This window comes from Montipora foliosa, chromosome 8 (genome assembly GCF_036669935.1).
Source record: "Montipora foliosa isolate CH-2021 chromosome 8, ASM3666993v2, whole genome shotgun sequence".
In the NCBI taxonomy this organism is placed as follows: domain Eukaryota; kingdom Metazoa; phylum Cnidaria; class Anthozoa; order Scleractinia; family Acroporidae; genus Montipora; species Montipora foliosa.
The window spans coordinates 5,637,301-5,647,300 of record NC_090876.1 but is presented as its reverse complement, the minus strand read 5'-3'; the positions used below and the strand labels follow the sequence as shown (position 1 = coordinate 5,647,300).

At 40.5% G+C, this 10,000-nt stretch overlaps 1 protein-coding gene across 6 annotated transcripts in view; it reads right to left on the bottom strand.

Moving 5' to 3' along the window:
* LOC138012805 (ATP synthase subunit C lysine N-methyltransferase-like) overlaps window positions 1–10,000 on the bottom strand; it is a 33,192-nt gene that overhangs the window by 8,378 nt on the left and 14,814 nt on the right. For 5 of the 6 annotated variants that reach the window (XM_068859697.1, XM_068859696.1, XM_068859695.1 and 2 more), the window contains 4 exons: window positions 9,689–9,786; window positions 6,798–6,907; window positions 6,425–6,475; window positions 6,250–6,336 (listed from right to left, as the gene is read on the bottom strand). The gene's annotated coding sequence lies outside the window, so the exon portion shown is untranslated. Of the gene's footprint in view, window positions 1–5,573; window positions 6,140–6,249; window positions 6,337–6,424; window positions 6,476–6,797; window positions 6,908–9,688; window positions 9,787–10,000 lie in introns of those variants that run through there. The other variant, XM_068859693.1, reaches the window with a different exon arrangement.

Sequence of the window (10,000 nt, the reverse complement as noted above, 5' to 3'; positions counted from 1 at the left end):
ACATCGTTACCGTTACCGTCGTCTTATTGGGGAGTTTAAGCAAAGACGACGATAACGGCAAACGTAAACATCGTTACCGTTACCGTCGTCTTATTGGGGAGTTTAAGCAAAGACGACGATAACGGCAAACGTAAACATCGTTACCGTTACCGTCGTCTTATTGGGGAGTTTAAGCAAAGACGACGATAACGGCAAACGTAAACATCGTTACCGTTACCGTCGTCTTATTGGGGAGTTTAAGCAAAGACGACGATAACGGCAAACGTAAACATCGTTACCGTTACCGTCGTCTTATTGGGGAGTTTAAGCAAAGACGACGGTAACGGCAACGTAAACATCGTTACCGTTACCGTCGTCTTATTGGGGAGTTTAAGCAAAGACGACGATAACGGCAACGTAAACATCGTTACCGTTACCGTCGTCTTATTGGGGAGTTTAAGCAAAGACGACGATAACGGCAAACGTAAACATCGTTACCGTTACCGTCGTCTTATTGGGGAGTTTAAGCAAAGACGACGGTAACGACAACGTAAACATCGTTACCGTTACCGTCGTCTTATTGGGGAGTTTAAGCAAAGACGACGGTAACGACAACGTAAACATCGTTACCGTTACCGTCGTCTTATTGGGGAGTTTAAGCAAAGACGACGGTAACGGCAACGTAAACATCGTTACCGTTACCGTCGTCTTATTGGGGAGTTTAAGCAAAGACGACGGTAACGGCAACGTAAACATCGTTACCGTTACCGTCGTCTTATTGGGGAGTTTAAGCAAAGACGACGGTAACGGCAACGTAAACATCGTTACCGTTACCGTCGTCTTATTGGGGAGTTTAAGCAAAGACGACGGTAACGACAACGTAAACATCGTTACCGTTACCGTCGTCTTATTGGGGAGTTTAAGCAAAGACGACGATAACGGCAACGTAAACATCGTTACCGTTACCGTCGTCTTATTGGGGAGTTTAAGCAAAGACGACGGTAACGGCAACGTAAACATCGTTACCGTTACCGTCGTCTTATTGGGGAGTTTAAGCAAAGACGACGGTCACGGCAACGTAAACATCGTTACCGTTACCGTCGTCTTATTGGGGAGTTTAAGCAAAGACGACGGTAACGGCAACGTAAACATCGTTACCGTTACCGTCGTCTTATTGGGGAGTTTAAGCAAAGACGACGGTAACGGCAACGTAAACATCGTTACCGTTACCGTCGTCTTATTGGGGAGTTTAAGCAAAGACGACGGTAACGGCAACGTAAACATCGTTACCGTTACCGTCGTCTTATTGGGGAGTTTAAGCAAAGACGACGATAACGGCAACGTAAACATCGTTACCGTTACCGTCGTCTTATTGGGGAGTTTAAGCAAAGACGACGGTAACGGCAACGTAAACATCGTTACCGTTACCGTCGTCTTATTGGGGAGTTTAAGCAAAGACGACGATAACGGCAAACGTAAACATCGTTACCGTTACCGTCGTCTTATTGGGGAGTTTAAGCAAAGACGACGGTAACGGCAACGTAAACATCGTTACCGTTACCGTCGTCTTATTGGGGAGTTTAAGCAAAGACGACGGTCACGGCAACGTAAACATCGTTACCGTTACCGTCGTCTTATTGGGGAGTTTAAGCAAAGACGACGGTAACGGCAACGTAAACATCGTTACCGTTACCGTCGTCTTATTGGGGAGTTTAAGCAAAGACGACGGTAACGGCAACGTAAACATCGTTACCGTTACCGTCGTCTTATTGGGGAGTTTAAGCAAAGACGACGGTAACGGCAACGTAAACATCGTTACCGTTACCGTCGTCTTATTGGGGAGTTTAAGCAAAGACGACGGTAACGGCAACGTAAACATCACACCAAAATATAACTTAGCGCTATCGCAATTATTTCGCAATTATTCCGTCTTGTTGCCGTTATACAATACGGGCGAACTATCCCGTAACTGGATGGGTACAAATGGTTATAAGTAAAAATAGAAAATGAATGGTTCATTGTTATATGCTCACGTTGTCGTCAAAACCTAAAATTTTGGTGATTTTACGTTGTTGTTTTGTAAAGTACAGCAAAAATGCACGGAAATACGTGCTGCACGTGCAGCACGATTATTTTTGCTTTCTTAACCAATGATATTCTTGCTTTGTGGCGTTGTGTTTCCGTCGCCGTTGTCTTTGGTTAAGCTCCCCAATTTAAGATCTACGACGGCAAAGTTGACGAAAACGTCACCTCATAAAATTACTTTAAACTACTGTAATTCTTTGGCGATTATTCCATCTCGTTCACGTGTTACAATGTGGGCGAAGTATCCTAAAAATACGTTGGTACGAGCGGTTTCAAAGTTAGAATAGAGAATGAAGGATTCTCTGTTGCCTGCTTACGTTGCCATCAAAACCTCAAATTTGGTGATTTCGCGTCGTTGTTAAGGCCGGTTTACACGGTACGACTTGTCGGCCCGACGGTGTCGGAGAGCAAATCTTGCGTGTATTTTGACAACCGATGAACGTCCGATTTATGGAAATGAAAATCGGTCCGATCCAATGCAACAGGGCCCAGCTGTTCGAAGGGTGGATAGTGCTATCCACTGGATAGATCACTATCCACTAGATAACTCAATTGCTTTTGCTAGTGTTAATCCGCTGGATAGTGATTTATCCGATGGATAGCGCTATCCACCCATCGAACAACTGGGGCCAGATGTTTTGAAGTCGGGCCGACACTTCGGGAGAAACCGCCATGTCAATCAAAGGGTATGCGAGTGGGAAATGCGCATAAATACTTAAAAAATTAAAGCTTTCAAAGTGGCTGATACTAAAAGGACAAAGGGAAGATCTTTTGAGGAAAAATTACGCGTTTTTACACAATTTACACGGTACGATTTATCGGCCCGACAAAACCGGCCGACAAATCGTACCTTGTAAACCGGCCTTTGTGCAGCTTATGCGCAGAAATATGTGCTAAAATGCGTGTCACACGTGCAGCACGATCCTTTTTCCTCTTTTAACCAATGATATTAGGGAGTTGAAGAAACCACGACGACTACGACAACAAAAACAACGCCACAAAACGATAACATCATTTGTTAAATTCTCAACCTCGGATAATGTAATTCTAGCTTTCTCTTTGGTTCACTGAATCTCGGTTACCAGCCATTATACCTGCGTTTGACCTTATAAGGAAATGAATGGGGCAAATGTCGTTTCGTAAGTTCCCTAATTTATGATTTACGACGACGCTACAAAACAATAGTCACTCTTTCGCGATCATTGCATCTCGTTCACGTCGTACAATTGTGGGCAGACAATTACGTTGTCGTAAAAGCCTCAAATTTGATGATTCCACGTCGTTGTTACGCAGAATACCGCAAGAATATGCGCTAAAATGCGTGCCTCACTTGCAGCAAGATTATTTTTTCTCTTTAACCCCATGATATTATTGCTTTGTGGTCTCTTCAGTCGCCGTAGCCGTCGTCGTTGCTTAAGCTTAGGGAGCTTTAGCAACGACAACGGCGACGGCAACGAGAACGTCAGAAATTTGCATATTCAGTGGGCAAAAACAATAGCTTTGCACGCCCCGCACGTGCGTTTTTCATTTTTGTCCATTTCTTTGCCGTCGTCAGCAAAGCAACAACTTGAAATAACCAAGTTTGAAGTGTTATGGAGAACGTTAGCACTTGGAGATAAATTTTCATTTTTCTCCCCTAAATTAAGTGCCGCTAATAACGGTTTCATTCCTGAGGGACTGCCACACCTTTGTCATATTAAAAAGCTTGGAACAGTTGCGAAGTGATCGCAAGAACGTGAGTTTATGTTTTTACAAGACGTTCTCGTTGCCGTTCCCGTCGTCGTTGCTAAAGCTCCCGAAGTTCCCTAATGAAGCGACGGCTTGAACAGAACTCAAACTCATGATTGCGCAACTGCACTGCACTCGCTCTACCATCTAAGTTATCAAGCCCGTTGGGCGGTGTCTACAAAACGAAGACCGAAGAGCCAAAAACGAAGACTTGAATCTCAACTAATTTAAGAAATGTTAAAACATGCTGAAAGGCATTGTTCGGCGCTAAAACAATAAAATCAATACGGTCTTCGTTTTGTAGAAATGCCCCACCTCAAACTACAAAACGAAGACCCTCGCTAAAAGCGCTTTATTTCCACTGGGACTTTTGCCACCGAAAGAAGGTTATCCTCTTTGACTTAATAGTCTCACACAAAGAACGGTGGATGTATCCCGTCACTGGTGATTGGTCAAATTGCAGGCCTTCCCATCAAGAAACCGTGAGATACTACCACGCGGCGAAAAAGTGTGTAACTAACAAATTTACTTACTTTTCAGTGGACTACATTGAAATCCCCAATGATATTAAACATAGCCTTCGAGATTCACACAAGAGGTATCTCACGAGAGAGTTTGGGTTGACGTTCGACTAAGACCTGACACTGCGTTCCTAGCTGCGAAAATAAAGCTTTTTGCGAGGATCTTCGTTTTGTAGTTTGAGGGGGGCATTTCTACAAAAAGGAAGACCCTATCGATTTTATTGTTTTAGCGCCGAACAATGCGTTTTAGCACGTTTTAACGGTTCTTAAATTAATTGAGATTCAAGTTTTCGTTTTTGGGTCTCCCTTTTTGGGTCTTCAGTCTTCGGTATTCGGTCTTCGTTTTGTAGGCACCCCCCGTTGGGAGCTGGTCACTTTCAAGTTCATATTGGTTGCGGTTGCTTTAGGGAGTTAACAGTACTGTTAAATCAAGTTCTATTGTTCAGTGTTCCCCTAGGGATTCAAAACACCAGAGAGTTAACATTGGTCGCGGTCACACTTAGAGAAACGCAGGGTAACACAAGTGTTGACACTAAACCAGTGTCCACTCGCTGGTGTTTTTAATCCCTAGGGGAACACTGAACAACAGAACTTGCTTTAACACTAGTGTTAACTCCCTAATGCGACCGCAACCACTAGAGTAGTTTCAACACCAGTGTTACAATGTGATTCTCTCAAGTGTGACCGCAACCATGATCTCCAGTGATAGATGAATGTGTGAATTACATAAATGTAGTTCAAATCATAGTTAATAGAGGGGACTGATTTTGAAGCTCGGCAAACATCAAAGGAGCAAACAAAGGATGCTAAGATTTTGGTTGGAAAGTCCACGACCGTGCACAGTCTTTTGCTTTGCGGTCATACACTTTGCATGAATTACGTAACCAACACTTTTCTATTGGTTATTTCCTCAATACGGACTAAATAGCTATTGTGTTTTCTGCACTGTCAAGGCCAAAAAAGAGAACAAAAACCTACAACAAAGAAATTTGTCGGGTTTCATAACCATTCCCCTCTATTAACTATGTTCAAATATATGACAGCACCTCCCATTTGTGGTTCTTATCTGAGGAGACTAAAGATTGTTAGGGCGCGTTCGATTGACCGTATTCCGGAACAGGAATAAACGGAATAGAAGTTAGAAATCCTGCGTTTTTACGGAGATTCACATTTATTTAAACTTGTCAAACACCTGTTAAAATGCTATTTTAAACATATCTTTATTATTTAGATCACCTTTGTAATGTGAATGTGTGATCTGTTGACTTGAACTCAACTTAGAAATTGTCGATGAAAAGTTTAATTTTACGGAGCTGTGTTACCAAAGCATAGTTAATGCAATGGTTATGAAACTCCACAAGTCTTCTTGTTACTCTTGTCAAAACGCCAGACATAGCGTTTTAAATCATCACTCCACACATTTTTTTTCCGGTCAATTGAGCGCACCCTTAGTATTCTGTACTTTCTCAAATCCCATAAAAACGATGCCTATGCAATTTTTTTAGAGGGGGAGGGGGGGGGGGTAAAAGAGGTGCATAATGCGATTTGAGAAAGTAGTGAATGGTTGGGTGGGAGATTAATCCTCCACCTCCCGCACTGTACTGCAGTCCAATGCACGACCAACTGAGCACATTGCTTGGACCAACACTCCGTATCTTTAGATACCTTAGGAGGACTCACTGCCATTGTACTGACATCTGCCTTTCCAGTTACAACATTCCCACTGTTCAAAAAGCGTTGGTGCAAAAGTTTCTATTTCAGTTTAGTGAGATCAAGTTAATATAGACTGAATTCAGCCGCCTGAATCACTTTCTTAATCTCTTCACCTACAGAAGAACAACTTCAGTATGATACAATTTTTGGCAACCTACGTTTGAAAAATCCCAAACAATTTGTCAGTACTTAGAGCCAAATTATGACCACGTTCCATACATACCCGTTCAGCATACTCAGACGCAATCTGCGAAATTTCCTCCGATTGAAGTCCAACTATTGATCCAACTTTACTGGATGATAGTGCACCCTGAAAATAAATAATACCGGTAATCATTTGATTATTGTTCACAGAAAATGAACGTTATCTACACAAATGAATCCCCTCACTGCCTTACCTCTTTTCCTTCCATAACAGAAATTCCCTTCAGCAATGATTTTAGACGTTTCTGGAACAAACAAAAATATGACAACATTGTTTGGGAAAAACTAAAACTTCGGTACGGCTACATTATGAAATTTCAAGCAATTGGATTTTTTTCAAATCAAGATAACACTAAATGTAACAATTGTTCTTTATAAAATACAAAAAATAGCGGTGTGCAAAACACGTGTCAACATGTCACAGTGATTCAGATCGGAGGAGCACATGTAGTTGTGAAGTGTCTCTGTTCGGTGGTAGATCGAGCTGGAGTATCCACCAGAGACGGATTTAAACTAGTAGCAACCATATGCAACCCTAGCTGTCAGCATTTTACACGAGTACAATACCTAGCTGCTCCACCACACATTCATCTTCTTCACTTGCCAATTCTGCATGACTTCATTCTTCCAGGGATGGCTGCCGCCGCAGCCTTTTTCTTCTCAACTTGTTCCTTTTCCTAAGGAAAAAGGAAGTAATAACAATGGCATTTACATGTATATACAAGCTTATACATTCTCGTCACATTCTCGGCATTTACATGTATATACATTCTCGTGGTATATACATATCTCTACTGGCTGCAACAGAGAGAATACAGAGACTAGTACAATGACTACCGCTTCAGTTTTCATTTATCCTTCATCCTACTTTCACTGCCTGTGGGTTCTATTCTACATTTGCAACTGAGCAGCTCCCAGGTTGCTTGACTCCCCGGCTCATCTGTAGAGCCATTTGCAGCACAATCACATGGTCATCAGCTGAAATCCTTTTTTTTCAACTGTGAAGATCGTTCGTTAAGAAAATCATGATTGTCTCTTAATTATTGACTTACTTTGTCTCTATGCTCTTTGCTAAATCCATACTGCTTGTGCAATTTTAACAAATTGAATACAAATTTAGCACAGGTAAATAAAAAAAACAATGGAAAAGAGAAAGAATGGGCTCCTACTTTGGAGGTTATGGAATGTGACTGTGTAGCCACAGATGATTTTATTTTACAAATAAACTTAAAACAGTAATATTGTTTCAATAGACCAATTTCGATATATTAAAATTCAGTCCTAAACAAAAGGCATCATCACAAGGCTCTCTGAGGGGAATAAACTCATACAAATCCTTATATTTATTCCCCAGAGCCTCAAGATGATGCCTATTGTTTAGGACTGAACTTTTAATATATCAAAATTGGTCTCTTGGTTTTAGACCATTCCAAAGAGTTAAAGATCATTGACATTCAATCAAGGTGGAAAGAGAATCTCTATCATGACCTGTGCTCCTCAGGAAAATGGATGACCACTCCATGCATCATAGTAAAATGAATAATCATTGTTATATTGTATGGGTGGTTTTCATGTAACATCATTGCTGCCACATTGGTTGGCAAAACCAAAAGATCTCTCATTGGCTCGATCCTCTAGTTTGTCTACCAGAAATAATTATTGTACATTAAATAAATAAATAAATAAATAAATAATATTATTGTTATCCGAGTCTCTAGAGATTGGTTGCAAACCGTGTATTGTAGTTGACGACACATGCAACAAATGTTGAAGCGTGTGTTGTCTGCTTGTAGAAACTGAAAAACAATAACTTGATGAATGATGTTCAAGTAACAGAAACCTGTTGAACAGAACATAGCTCATCTCTATTTCCATCAACTTTTTTCAACAATTTCCAGTCTGTTGAATGGCTTACTTTAGCATCCAACATTACATGTATATGATACACAGTTCAACATTTGTTGACCAACATTTAAACGTTGGACTGCATGTCGTCAGGTTAAGGACGGTGCATACTATTGTTATTGCGCATACGTCCTGCGCATCTCGAGATACTCGGATTTCCTATGGCTGGTGCTTATTAATACAGGGATATTTTGGCACCAGGTTCAAAACTATGCGGTGGAAGCAGAACTTAGTATCTCGGTATCCAAAAAGGAAACTGGGGGTAACCGCGCAAAAATACCTTTGAATTAGTAGACACCGCCCTAAGAGGAGATAACCTTTGTAATGTGAATGTGTGATCTGTTGGCTTGAACTGAATTTAGAAATTGTTGATTAAAAGTTTGATTTTACGGAGCTGTGTTATGAAAGTATAGTTATTGCATGGAGATGGTTATAAACCTTGACAAGTCTTGTTATTAATTTTCATGTTTTTGTCTGTATTTTTAGCCTTGACTGTGCACAAAACACACCTTCTTTTGAGAAGATAACCAATCAAATCTTTCGATTAAATTCTAGACGCAACTAATTTGCGAACCCGTAAAAAGCAAAAACAAAAGATTGTGCACTGTCACAGTCAGTTCAACATCGATTGTGACAACATTGTTAATCTTGCGTTTGAAGGTTTTAAGGTTTTATAACCAGTCTCTTGACTGGGAGTTGGCAACCAAATCAAACCAAACATAAAAATAATTGCTTAATTAAAACATTGAAGCAAGGTTTGAATAAAACAGCAAATACAAAAGGAGACAGGGATGGGCAAAATTGGAGAAGATTAAAATGGATTTTGATTGGGATTTTTGAAAACTGTTGAGCCAAACAGTTTTTCAAAGTTTATCTCCGTTGTTTGTAACTTAAATTCTGTATGCTCGACAGACATTTTTTTGCCACAAAGCTTTGATTTGAGTTGTTTAAAAGAAAAGTACTTTCTGGCTTAACATTAAGTTGCATAGCAAGTAGGGGTGAGTAATTGTTAAAACTACACAAAATGATTAAACTACACAAAATAAACTGCACTTCCATGACACTGAGCCCTTTGAAAAGCTGGCATTAAAGGTACACTTATCATGCTTAATTTGCTGTTTTTAGGTCAAAAATGGGTAAAAATCTAATTAAATTAAACTTAAGCTCACACATACAACTATCCTGACAACCCACTGACAAGATATCAAATATATTTATGGCACAAAGAGCTATTCATGTTTAATTTTTGGTGTCTTTCTGAAGACAAAACTAGAAAGAACTCCATGTCATGGCCAGTTTTTTCCAGTTTCAATCCATTTCCATCTTCTCCATCCTTGGCTGTAAACAACCAAGAATAGCTTCAGTGCACTTGAATGGTCATTGGCAACAAAACTACACCATTATTTTTTTGGTTTTCACTGATGAAAAGGACATCTTTTAGTAATTTGAGGTTTGACTTAAATAGTGTGACACTGTTCCTTAAACCCAAACATTTAGGATATGTCTCAATCCTATGTTGATTACAGAGTTTTTGTGTTTGCTTGTGTGCTTACCAACCATACTCCAGTAGTGTTGTTCGAACTCTTGTTTTTTCATCACTTTTAGGGATGGATTCTGGTTTGCGGTACCTTCAACGTGGTTTGTAGGTTTCCTGGGACAAAGGTGAATTAAGAACATGTGTGAATGATAAGTACTGGTAAGAAATCTCATGCTATAAATGCATCATCCAGTTCATTGGCTGATGTGTTTGCCCAGATGTCACCAACAATAACCAACACACTACCAACTTGTTGGCCAAAACACGGAAAATAAGTCGGGTGCTCAACATGCCGAAGCACAACATCTGACTCTTGACCCTCCAGAGC